Below are 13,279 nucleotides of genomic sequence, written 5' to 3' on the forward strand. Positions count from 1 at the left end.
TGAAATGCCTGAAATCGGAATGTGCTGGTCAACAAAACATTTACCGTACGGACAGAAAAATCACGTGTGAGTAATGTTTCAGTTTATTTCTCAGGTGTCTGCATATTGTTGAAAATAATTCACTTGCCACTTCACACAGGAGAAATCCTTTTTGAAAATAAAACGGCACTGATCAAGAAGTCATCATATAAGATCAGTATATTGTTACTGACCAATCAGTCACTTTTGCTTGGCAATTTGGCAATGTCTCAACTACAGATAGGCAAAAAGATTCTGCCAACTGGTGAAAAACTAAAGATACGAATGTGTTTTTGTATTTATTCTATATTTATTAATTTATCTTTTAGTTTATATTCACAGCTCAAAATACTTGATATTGTGAAAATAACCCAGTAGCAGAATTCAGTCAGTCATTGTCCAACCCGCTATATCCTAACACATCTGCTGGATTATGTTTTAAAATATTTGTCCCCCTTTTTTCATTTTATTTTTCTCTCTCTCTCTTAAAGTAGATAGTTTAAATATCATTCTTTTTGTTCTTAACATCAGCCATATTCTATTATATTATTATATTATCTTGCATGATAGGGATTTTTCCTGCCTTACATCCAGACCTGCTGGGGTAGGCTCCAGGTTTCCTGCATCCTACTCTGGATAAACAGGTTCAGATAATGTATCTGTTGTTCCTAATCTCACATGCTGTCTCTGTTGTTTTGTGCCCGTTCATACTACTATTACCTGCTCTTACTCTGCTCATTATGGGTTTACTGTTCTTATGCATGGGCTATTCAAGTCCTCTGTCTGATTGTGACACAAAACTAAACTAAACTAAACTAAACTCTATAGTAGCTCTTTAACTATACCATAATTACTAAAACTGAAACAAATAGATATAAAAATAGAAATGTCTTTGTGAAATAAAAACTAAATTAAAACTAAAAATATATGATGAACTAACCTGAATTTCCAAGTAAGGTCAGAAAAAATATAGAAATGAAAACTAATTAAAAAAAACAAAACTATAATAGCCTTGGTGTAGAGGATTTGCAAACAGCCATTTATTCAATCTGGTTGTGAGTCAATCTCCTCGCTTATGACCATACGATTCTTTTTATTTTTAGTGAATCTTGGACATTATCTGCCCACTTCTGTAATAGTCAGTTTCTTGCTCTTTGCCCCTCTTTACGAGCTTCAAACTTCTGCCTTAGGAGCCTCTTGTCACTCATTCCTGCCACAAGGCCAAACCAACAAAGCTGGGCCTTAATTTAAGTAAGAAAGGCACTCAGCCTCCAGTGTATCCCCACTTTCCCTGCTTTTGGACTCTCACCAGATTTTTTCTTTTACTTAGTTGCCTATACCTATCCATAATACCTAGCACTTTATTATTGGCTGATTTTTATTTATTTATTTTACCATATGATAAAATGCAGCACCCAGTTGTAACAATTTGTTCTAAAATTAAATAAACACCCTTTCAGGAGCCAGATTGGGCAACAATTGCACAAAAGGTGGCTGAAAACAAACAGAAGGCAGCGGAGAGGCACCATATGGCTCTGAAAGAGCTTAAATTTCAGATGGATAAACGTCTGGAAGATGAAACTTTAGGTAAGCTGGCAAAATGTAAACGGTCATTTCGGTACAGAACCTATTAACCACTGCCATTGTTGCTATTTTTTTAAAGTAGCTTTAATGATTAACATATCAAAAATGTTTGTTTATTGTATAGCACTCAATAAAACAACCTATTTTAATTGTAAATACACAATGTATTGTTACATGGCCTTTTCAAGCAAGACATTTGTGATAAACCGGTTGATTGGTTGTAGTGGATGAAATTCTACTGAATACAGATTTTGCAAGAAACATAATAAAAATGGTGGAAAATTAGTAAATACATTTAAACATAGTACATCCTTTTACAAAAAGTATGAATCTGTGCATACACAAAGAAATGGAATATAATGTTGAATAATTGTCCTAAAAGTAATGTCTTTCGAGTATTGGTTTGTATATGATTAGTGTAATAAGTGAGCCTGCCCCTTTAACACTAGAATCCCTGAAGCCTACGAAAATATTTTTTGATGTCAGGCCATCCTAAATTCATTCACACCACCTCCTCAGCATCTTCATTTTGCAAATGTGTCAATTAGCACAAGCATCCTGCTATCCCATTCCCCACCGATGCAGCTGAAGTAAAGTCAGGCACAAAATTTTCCCAGCTCAAGTCTCTTGTGTGTTCCGTGTCTACAATGATCTGTGTAAATGTAGGATGACAGGAAATGCAAGGCAAGAAATGTTAAATATATCACTAAAACAAACTTTTTTCATGTTATACTAATAATGACAAAATGCTGAAGTGAAGTGTATAATGTTTACAGACACATTTACACATTAACAAAAATTTATACCAGGTGTTACAGACTCAAGTCAAATGTAGGTTTTTATTATATAATAGTAATAATAACAGGTCACTTCTCAAAATGGTAAATGCAGGGAGGACTCTGGATCTAACATGCAACCTGTTGATTACAAGACAGCCAGCCGGACATGTCCATTTTGTATTGATTAATATTTGGGCTTCGTTTTTTACACCTTGCCAGCAACATGTAAATTGAATGATTTTCCTTGGTTATATTCTTGAATAAAAGCACACTTGTTTTGTTATAACTTTTTGAAAGTGTGTTTATTTGATATTTGGACTTCAGTTTTCACAGTATGCACTTCATGTCAGCATTTTGTCATTATTAGTATAACGAAAAAAAGTTTGTTTTAGTTCTGTTGAACATTTCTTGCCTAACATTTCCATCATCCTATTTTTACACAGATCATAGCAGATATGGAACACAGATGAAATGGATGTACTCCAAACAGCAATATATTATTTACCCTATACAATTCCAGACACCTAACTCCCACATAAAGAGGCTTCAGCTCTTTAGCATCTGTCTTGACTTCAGCTGCCGCGGTAGGGGATGAGTGAGCAGGCTGCCTGCTACCAGTGCTGATTGACACATTTGCAAAACAAAGACGCCAATGAGAGGTGCAAGGAGATTTAAGGTGGCCTGGCATTACGAATCTTTTCATAGGCTTCAGGGATTAAGGATATTGCACAGAGTGATATTCAGACCAGTTGTTGGGTCAGCATTGACTATAGACCTTCTATGAGTCATTGAAATTCAATTTAATTTCATTGTGGCAAGAAGGAAATTTGGTTTACATTGAATTTAAAAGAGGCAGTTGAGGTGGTTCAGGTACCTGATTAGGATGTTTCATGGATCCACCCTCTGGCAAACCCCGGACCGATGGGGGAGAGTCTCTCGGCTGGCCTAAGAATGCCTCAGTATCCCTGCAAATGAGTTGTTTTTGGGGCGGGGGGGCCTTTACCCAGATAAGCGGCAGAAAACAGATGGATGGGTAGAAGACTTTTTACTGCAGCTTACAGTACACTTGCATTTGTGAAATAGTTAAAGCATTTCTTAATTTACTGACCATTAAGGTTTGTATTTTTCTAATACTGTATTTATTCCACTTCTTTCCAAAATGATTTAGAAAAGGGATGGAAATGATCATTTCCTTAGTAGTTATTTATGAATTTAACTGGAAGGTTTCAAAATATTCCAGAATATTAACTTCTGATAAATGTTTTTGCTTCCATATAGATTCAATTGACAACTAGTTAGTTTTGGTTTTATGAAGGCTACTGATTTTGTGAAATTTTCAGCCTTTTGTAAGCAATTATTTGTGTATAGAAAGCAACTGGACCAGCCATTGTTAGATTTTGCTGAGTGGGTGGAAATAATAAAACTACTAATATACAGGTGTTCACAAAGCAGACAGATGATCAAACTAGAATTTTATGTATGCTCTATTGCCATTAATGTAAAGACTAAATTGCATAAAAAACACATGGCATTTATAGGTTATATGTGCATTAGGTATTGTTGAATAAAAAATAGTCAATTTCAAATTACATTGTTGAGAAACAGTCTTCAGAAAAGCATTTATCAAATGATCCTTGCCCTTGTAGCATATTTCGTCCTAACTTTTTTTTCTTTCTTTGAGGCACATTCAAGCACGACAGAAAGCCTTAATGCTTGAGAAGGAACAGGCTTTAAAAATTGCAAGTTTGTCACCTGTATTGCCAGACCCTATTGAAGTAAGTTTCCAGTTTTGACTTTCTACTTGGCTATTGATAAAAACAAGGATTGTAGCAATATGATCACTGCATATGTATTGACACTGAAGACGGGACACAAGACAGAAGAGACCGACAAATAAAATGCAAAAGAGTCTGACTTGTTACTGGCTAGTTAGAGTTCAGTTCATATTTACATTGGAACAGATTAACAGGCTTATAATACCAAGTCTTTTAAGGATGGTGTTGAGTGGAGTTTTTTGTTTCTGCTCTAGGTTCAAGTGGTGGAGATTTCTTGGGTTGAAGAGTTGTATGCAACTTTTTTCTTTACTACATAAAGTTCTTTCCCACTGCGAGAGATTTTTTTTTAAGGAACCAGGAATATTTTACAAACTCACTGACTTTTTTTGTTCCATTCCCACTACAGGAACTTGGGCCATTTGTAGTTTCTGGTAGGTCGTGCTTCTACTTACGGTTATGTACTTTGTGTTCAACCGAGGAAGTATTGTGTGTTGGGCTCAGGCAATAAATTGTGATGGCTGGTTGACAGCAAGCACTGGCTCCATCTTTTTTTTTTTAAACATGAATTTAATTTCAGTATTGATGAATGTACATTTAATGAATAAGATTTTGCTTTCATCTTATTTCTGCCTTGGAATCTAAAATTTCTACAATCTAATGTAAAAGTAGTCTTTTCCGCTTCAGCCTTTGTTTTTTTTATTCTGTCAATGAGAAATCAAGCAGAATTAAACCTTTTATTAACTGAAAAGATTATAATATGCAAGCTTTTGAGGCAACTCTGGCCCCTTCTAAAGGCAAGATGTAATTCTGTCAACTAATTCTTTAAATTGGTTCTCTGACGTAGCAATAAATGCATTTGCGATTAACATACAGCACAAGAATTAAGTCCTTTTTCTTAGGACTTGCTTAGCCTATGACCTTTTGCACATCACTTATTTTTCATGAAGTTTACAGTTACTGCACTTTAGCCATTTATTCTGGAATGTAGGTTGGTGGAAGGTGCAAATTACTTTCTACATCCTTGTTAAATCTTATCTGATCAGTCTGTGTACCTCCAAAAGCCTAGCAAACTGACAGTGCTCTTTTTATCTTGCAATAGTGTTAGGACCTCAGCCACTTGCTGTTCAACATTTCCTCTACAGTGCAGTTTCTTCATCTCTAAAGATGCATAGGGAATTATAAGAAAAAGTCTACATACGAATGCAAATCTGTCTTACTGCCTTCCACTCCATCCTTCTAGAAACTGAATCCCGGTAATAGCCTGCTTTTTTTAAAATTGTATTTTAAGTAAAGGAAGGTCTTATCTGTCAGTTCTGTGTGGTGTAACTATTTTCTGACAAGTGACTTGTTACAGTATAATCATTCAAGCAAAACTAATTAGCAGAATGAGCTTTGTATTGTAAGTTAATATAACCGCAATAATATGTGTGTGTGTTTTGAATCAGGTTACAAAGACTTTGTGGTGAGATGGTGGAACGTTTATGTCGTGAATGATTGTGTTGGCACCATCAGAGATTCAGTCTGTTCAAAAGAAGAGGGAACAGAAATGGTCAGTCATTGCTGGGTGAGACAAAGATGATCTTTGTGTGGCCTGCTGCTTGGTGGTGTGATTCTTCCAGACTCCAGATAGGAAGCTGACTTTGCCAGAGGTCCTAGTGGAATGTCACACATTTAGCACTACAATCCCCTGAAGCCTACGAAAAAAGTCATAATCCTGGGCTGCCTTAAATTCCTTTGTACCTCTCCATCAGTGTCTTTTGTTTTGCAAATGTGCCAATCAACACAAGCATCCTGATATTCCATCCCCCATAGATGCATCTCAAATTCTCCCAGCTTAAGTCTCTTTATCTGGGTTTGAGGTGCCTAGAGTTGTGTAGGATAAATATATTGTTATTTAGAATACATACATTTCATGTGTGTTCCATGTGTACAAGTCTAAAAGCTGGAGACCCGTCTCCTTCAGCAGAGAAAGGTAAAGTAAATAAAGTAGGAACCCTACTATATTATGTAATCAGTTAACAGCAATTTCAAAGGTGATACTGCATGATTAACCAAGTTAGATCTTTCCTTATCCCCATATTATTATATTACTCATGCAAGGACAAGTTAAAATTCATTTTCTTAGTGATGCATTATATCAGGAGTCATTTGTCTTCTCTCAGCAAGCACACACTTTCATGAAGAATGGGTTAATTTGATCCATAAATAGTCCTTATAGTATCTGCTAGCTCACCTACTGTCTGTCTTCATTTCTCCATTATGATTGCCTTCACAGTATTGACACTTTTTTCTGTCTAAGGCAAGACATGCTTAGGGTCCTCTTGGAGTTGTTCATTTTTAAAATAGGTTTGATTTTTGGCCCAGTCCTTTAATCAGTTAAGAAATGAAAATGTGAATGTAGCCTACACTATTCCATAAGGTACCATTTTTGGAAGTAGTATTTTCAGCATTTGATTCCTTGAATCCACATGATCAAATACAAGCACAGGTGAGTGATTATGTGACAGTCCCCTAGTTCCCTCTTTTAAGATCTTCCTTAATCTGAGTACTTTATAATATCATTGTGATGTTTATGTCAAGATGTTTAGGTTTTTCTGTAGACACTGTAAACATACAAAATAATAGTTTGGTAAATGCTTTAGAAATTATTATCATGTAAAATACCAGCAATGAAATCCACAGAATTCTGAAAGATTTTGTAGTTGTATTTCATTCTTAAAGATGGGGGGTTTTGGAGAATGTGAATTGTTGTATTTGCTAAAAAAAATAGATTGGTAATAGTAGTTTGCGAAAGAATCTTTGCACTGACATTCTAAGACCTTTTTATATGTACTTTGTCCTCATATTTGAAAATAGAATATATTTAATCTCAGAAGATGGTTCTAAATTTAGCATAAGGATCTCCTCTTGCTTCAGAACTGTCAAACAATTTTTTTTCTTTAGACAATATTCACAATTGCAGGTAGTCCATGTATACATTTGTAATTGTTTGAAGTAGTTGGTTTCTTCTGAGTCATCAAGGGATAAATTACTTGATGTTGTGTCAAACAGAACATTCTGAAAAAATTACAGGCGCATAAGTGAGTTAGAGTAAAGTAGCTGCAAAAAATGAAATGCTGAGCATTCTTTTTTGTTATCATTGCATTATACTTAAGTGGTTATTTGTAAACCAGAAACTTATTCATTTGTCTTAGTTTGCTCACACCTCATGCTTCTGTCAGAGCATCACTGAGTTGCGGTTTCCTGGCTTTAAAAATTATTGCATATTGCAAAATGAATTTCATTCTGGTGTAGATAAGGCAATTTTTTAACCTTAGTATGAGTGTGTAACAATGTTAGATACTAGATTACTAATAAAGGTATTATTAAATGTTCTGGCTTTTATTCAAAGCAGTACTCCATATTAAGAGGTGACATTCTGTACATTTGCTTCACTCATCTTTTATCTCTCATGCATTTTACTTGTGTTTCCAGCAAAACCAGATTTTTGCATTATTGTACCTGCAGGTATGGATAGTATTGTGTGATAATACTAATTATATAAATGTTTTTCTTAGTGTCTTGATGTGCAGAAACAACTTCATGTGAAACGGTATGATGCTGACTATTCCCTTATCACCATCTGCCAGAGATCTCTGTGGACAGAAAATAGTGCAGGACAGGTATGTTCACAGGAAAGTTTTTATTTTATTTATGTTATTGATTTTATTTAGAAGCAGATAACATTCCATATAGTCTAGTCAAACTTAACAAGGCAAAGCAAAATTCAACCCTTGTGACCCCGCGAGAGAGAGAGGAGAGCCAATAACAAAATACCACTCCATAAAAGTAACAAGAAAGGAAGGGTATTCTTTCCCCCAGGAAAGGAAGTTTATTCTAAAATGTTATTGATTTAGATCCTGCCATATATATATAAAAAAGTTTTAATCAGATCCTCTAAGTGAGAAAGTAGTATAGAACATCAGTTACCCACTGACTTAAAACTGGTGGGGTGGAATTCGTCCAGTTGAGCAAGATAAGTCTGTGTGCTAGTAGTGTAGTAAAGATTTGGAGTGATTGTGACACAGAGGCTGTCTGATAGGCATGCAAAGGTTTTTGTCTAAAATGTAAATTTGGTGCAGAACATGTGTCCAGTTAGGCTGGAGCTAGACTGCAACGCTCGCAGTTTAGGTCTTTTTACCCTCTTGGGAATCCTTGCTTCACTTTTTAATCTCTTTAAAATTTGCATTCAGCATATGATTTTTTTTGATAGCATGATTGATAAACATTTTTTACTGTTAATACTGTTTATGGGATTTTCTAGTACATATCTACTGTTTTATTTTCCCCAAGAGAACATTTATGACAATTTGCTTTATACTCCCAAACCCATACACATTCACAATCTGATTATTGTTAATTTATAACAACAACAACCTTTATTTATATAGCACATTTTCATACAAATGTAGCTTAAAGTGTTTTACATGATGAAGAGAAAAAAAGACAAAGAATTAAAATAAGAGAACACTAACATAGAGTACAAGTAAGGTCCAATGGTCAGTGAGGACAGAAAAAACAAAACTCCAGATGGCTGGAGAAAAAATAAAATCTTCAGGGGTTCCAGGCCATAAGACCACCCAGCCCCCTCTATGCATTCTACCTAACATAAATGATCAGTCCTCCTTGTATTCAGGGTTCTCATGGAAGGACTTGATGATGACGGTCACGTGGACTTCTGGCCTTTAATCCATCAATGTAGGATAACACCTTTCATCATCTTCATTTTAATGGTAGACTCTAGTGATTGCCTGCATATAGAAGAGGTTTAGGGATCACTTGGATATGATGCAGATGGTGCCAAGTGAACTCTTGTGTAACTTCATTCTCCTCTTTTGTACTATTTTTGTAATTAAGAAATTGGTCACAATGAAAACCTCAAGTTACCACTTGGTTTTTTTTTTTTTCATTGTTAACTTTTCTGAATAATGTGGTACTCCTGGCTGAAGCATGTATTTAAATCAGGCCTGTATGCTCAATAACCATTTTATTTAATTTCACAAAAAATAATTATGGTACACTAAAAGCTTACTTAGATCTTTTGTTTATTTTAATCTTTTTCTAAATAGGCATAATGTTTACTAGATGTAAATATTTGTCAGTCAAGAATATTTATTGGAATAGTCATTCTTGAACCTACAGGTGGGAAGTAGTGGCAGTGTTATCTGGCATCTAAGTCTCTGACAGCACCCTACACTTTTGCTGTTTATTTCCCACTGCTACAGTATCTCATGATGTGACTTGTGCAAAAAAAGTCATCTAACCTGCAAAAGCATGGATATTTTTATTTATGTATTTATTTGAGAGGTGAAAGGTGATGTTTTGTGCCTGAATCCAGAGCCACTTGCGGACTCATCTGTTGGAACCCAAGATGAAGAGCTAAATGTGACATTAGAACCAGAGGCAGCAGCTGGCTCTATAGAAGACTTTGTGGAAAGTGAGGAAGATTAAGATCTCCAGAACATCACCTGGCAAGTTCAAATTGCACTAAATTTTTCTTTTTGCTAATATGGAGATGCATGCTAAATCCATTCATAATTTAATACGTGCCTTTTGATTTCTGTATAATACTGTAGAACTAATTTTTGATTGAAGCCATAGTTTCATTTAAAAACAAATAGCCTTTATTAAGATATATCTAACCAATTTTCAAAAATTAGAATTCAGTACTGAATGCCGTGCCTGTATAGCATGAACAATTAAAAGGATTAAGATGCATTTTACTGTGTGCCCCTTATATGGATGAAATACTTGCAAATAGTAAATTACATCAACCTTGTTTTTTTAATCGATTAATAGATTAATACGTTGGTGGCCATTGACAATATTTTGTGATCCAAATCTGTATGGATGGCAGAGATTGCAAATAGATTTTGTTAGGTTTATCTACTATCCTTGCCTGCCAGTTCTCATTCACATAACTTGCTCAACCCTCCCTACAGCACCTGGTTCAGAGTCTATATGACCCTTACAGCCAAACAATATTGCTCAAGGGCAAATTAAGAACTTATTATACTTATTAAGGATGAGTTTGTGCGTCATCAGATTGGTAGTGAAAGATATTAGTAGTTACAAAGTTGTAGTTACAAATCAGTTGAAGAACCCATTACAGCTGGTAGCAGCAGGCCTGGATGTTCACTGGCAAACTTAAGGAACGCATGCACATGTGCCTTCTTGAGCAAAGAGACTTCATCGGCACTGCAAGATTTCAATCCATTACAGCGTATTGTGTCACCAATGATGTCCTTGGTGACTGTGATCCCCACTGCCTTCAAATCATTACCAAGCTCCTGCCGTGTAGTTTGGGGCTGATCCCTCACCTTTCTCTTGATCATCCTCACCCCATGAGGCAAGATCTTGCAAGATTTCTTCCATTTCCGAGTAATCGCACCAACAGTTGTCACCTTCTCACCAAGCATCTTGCTGATGGTCTTGTAGCCCATTCCAGCCTACAATCTTCTCCCTGATGTCCTTTGTCAGCTTTTTGGTCTTGCTCATGGTTGTGTAGAGGTTGGCATACGGTCCATCAAGATATGTTACCTTTGCAGTTGCTAAAGATTTAAAGCAAGTTTATACATCATGCAAAGAAGGACTTTGGCTGCATTGTGTGTATCAACTAAAGCTAAAGCACAAAAGCACTAGTTTCACTTAGATGATTGATGTTCTTACAGTCATTGATCAGGACTGCACTCATTTATGTATGTAGTATTAGTATGTAGGAGAGGGGAATACTGAGTAAAATCATAAGATACTGATAGTTGTATATTTAATGGGAATGTAGAGCAAAATCCATTCATACAGATTATATTTAAACTTAGACTAATGTATTTAATCATACATTTTGTTCCGTGTAAAAGAATAAAATGGAAAAGGAAAATGTATTTTATATTTGTATTGTTCTTGCAGTAGTTTTGCGCTTAGCATTTGACACGTCATTCTTAACTTTGATTGTCATTTTAATATGTAGTGTTAGGCTCATATAAATGTCACTTGAAACCATAGTCATTCAACAGCCAGGTATGCACATATCCCCCATCATTTTTTAATACCCATGCAGTTCTACAAATGACCACCAGATGGTGAACTACTTTGCATGCAAACCAAACTCCATTTGGTAACTTCCAAATATGGTTGCATATTCCTGCTGCTCAAAAACTGCCATCTTTTGCAAATATAATTGGATAATGTTGCTATTTGTTATCACTTTTTTGTTTTTACAAAAATAAGCATTGCCAACACATTTCTTTATTGTCTGGACATATAGAAGGACCCCCGTAGTCCACTTCAGATTTGCAGTGAGAGGATGTATGTAGATATTCACATCAGTTTTATTACTACGGATAATATTTTAAAATAGAACTATGACTAATTTCTAGCTTGGTTTTTTATTTATGGTTTGTGTGATTTAATTGCTATGTGTGAACCTGCATGGTTTTTGCCCTATGTTGTAGACATAGGCTTGAAAAAAAATTTCCATGCTTGTTGTTATTAGTATGACCTACACATATAGTTCTGCTGTGTAGTAATACATAGAGATGTACATTAAACTGTACAGTGACAACAGTTTTGCTATAAAATATGTGATGCAAAATATGCTTCTACAAATATGTAAATACACTGTATTTAAAATTTATTTTCCATTCTTTTAAAAGCCTACTGTATGAATAAAAGTAAACAAAGATAAGTAGAATTTTCTGCAAAAATGTGCTTTCAAGGTTTGGAATAAGGATGGGTGTCCGAATCAGTGAGAGGAAAATAGCCATGTAGCACCACATTAGGGTTCTTAATATACTGTAGCTATGACAATGACAAACCATTAACTGGATGGCCATTAACTGGGCGGTCTCGTGGTCTGGAACCCCTACAGATTTTATTTTTTTTCTCCAGCTCTTGGAGTTTTTTTTTTGTTTTTTTCTGTCCACCCTGGCCATCGGACCTTACTTATTCTATGTTAATTAATGTTGACTTATGTTTATTTTTTATTGTGTCTTCTATTTTTGTATCTATTTTTGTCATAGTACAAAGTTATGATTTTTGGTCAGTTTTCAGGCTGTCCATATATTAAAGATATACTCACTGTCATTTATTTTTTTTATTGGATTCCTCAATTGTGTAACACAGTATGCAACATGCTGCAAAGGTAGCCTTGCTTTTTCAAGTGGTGTGTTTTGTTAAATGTAATTTAGCTGCTTGGAAGAACTAGCAGTTATTCAGAAAATGTGAAGTACTTGCTACACCAGCGTGTGAATGGGTGAATGACTGTTGTGTTGTAAAGCGCCTAGGGGGGTTCTTGAACTCTAGTTAGGCGCTATATCAAATACAGGCCATTTACCATTTACTTGTTTGCAGACCTGCCACTGACAGTTGACCTATTATAAAGTTATTGCTTTTTTTAAATCTTACAATGCCTTGAAATGTAAAATTGTTAAAACTAGGTAGACTATATTTTACTGTTTAAATACTAATGTGAGAGATTTCTGCATGTATCCAACTGGGAAGGTGTGAGTTAAGGTCAGGACTGACCATCTTCATATGGATTCTCATAATTACAATGTGTTTTCCATCCACAAGATGGAGTAGAGTGCTATGAGAAGAATACATTCTTGAAGCTTGGCATCACATGATATGACAATGTTAGTGGGTATATCTGTCCAGAATGGTAAAATGCATAATACTGTATATACTTTTTCTAGTTAAAAAAAAATGTGTGTGTGCATATTTATGTACACTCACTCACCCGCCACTTTATTAGATACATCTTTCTAGTACCTGGATGGACACCTTTTTGCCTTCAGAACTTTCTTAATTCTTTGTGGCATAGATTCAGTAAGGTGCTGGAAACCTTCCTCAGGGATTTTGGTCCATGTTGACATGATAGCGTCACACAGTTTCTGTAGATTAGTCACCTGCACATCCATGATGTGAATATCCCATTCCACCACATCCCAAAGCTGCACTATTGGATTGAGATCTGGTGACTATGGAGGCCATTTCATTACAGTAAACCATTGTCATGTTCAAGAAATCAGCTTGAAATTATTTGAGCTTTCTGACATGGTGTGTTATCCTACTAGAAGTAGCCAT

The 13,279-nt window shown here is 35.3% G+C and overlaps 1 long non-coding RNA gene across 1 annotated transcript; it reads left to right on the top strand.

Moving 5' to 3' along the window:
• The first annotated feature begins 1,517 nt into the window (after positions 1-1,517).
• Positions 1,518-9,661, top strand: LOC120524229. The gene is made up of 4 exons (XR_005632782.1): positions 1,518-1,605; positions 4,063-4,156; positions 7,714-7,818; positions 9,534-9,661. It is a non-coding gene; the product is annotated as an uncharacterized LOC120524229 (long non-coding RNA).
• Positions 9,662-13,279: the final 3,618 nt, after the last annotated feature.

This window comes from Polypterus senegalus, chromosome 2, assembly GCF_016835505.1.
Source record: "Polypterus senegalus isolate Bchr_013 chromosome 2, ASM1683550v1, whole genome shotgun sequence".
Classification (NCBI taxonomy): domain Eukaryota; kingdom Metazoa; phylum Chordata; class Cladistia; order Polypteriformes; family Polypteridae; genus Polypterus; species Polypterus senegalus.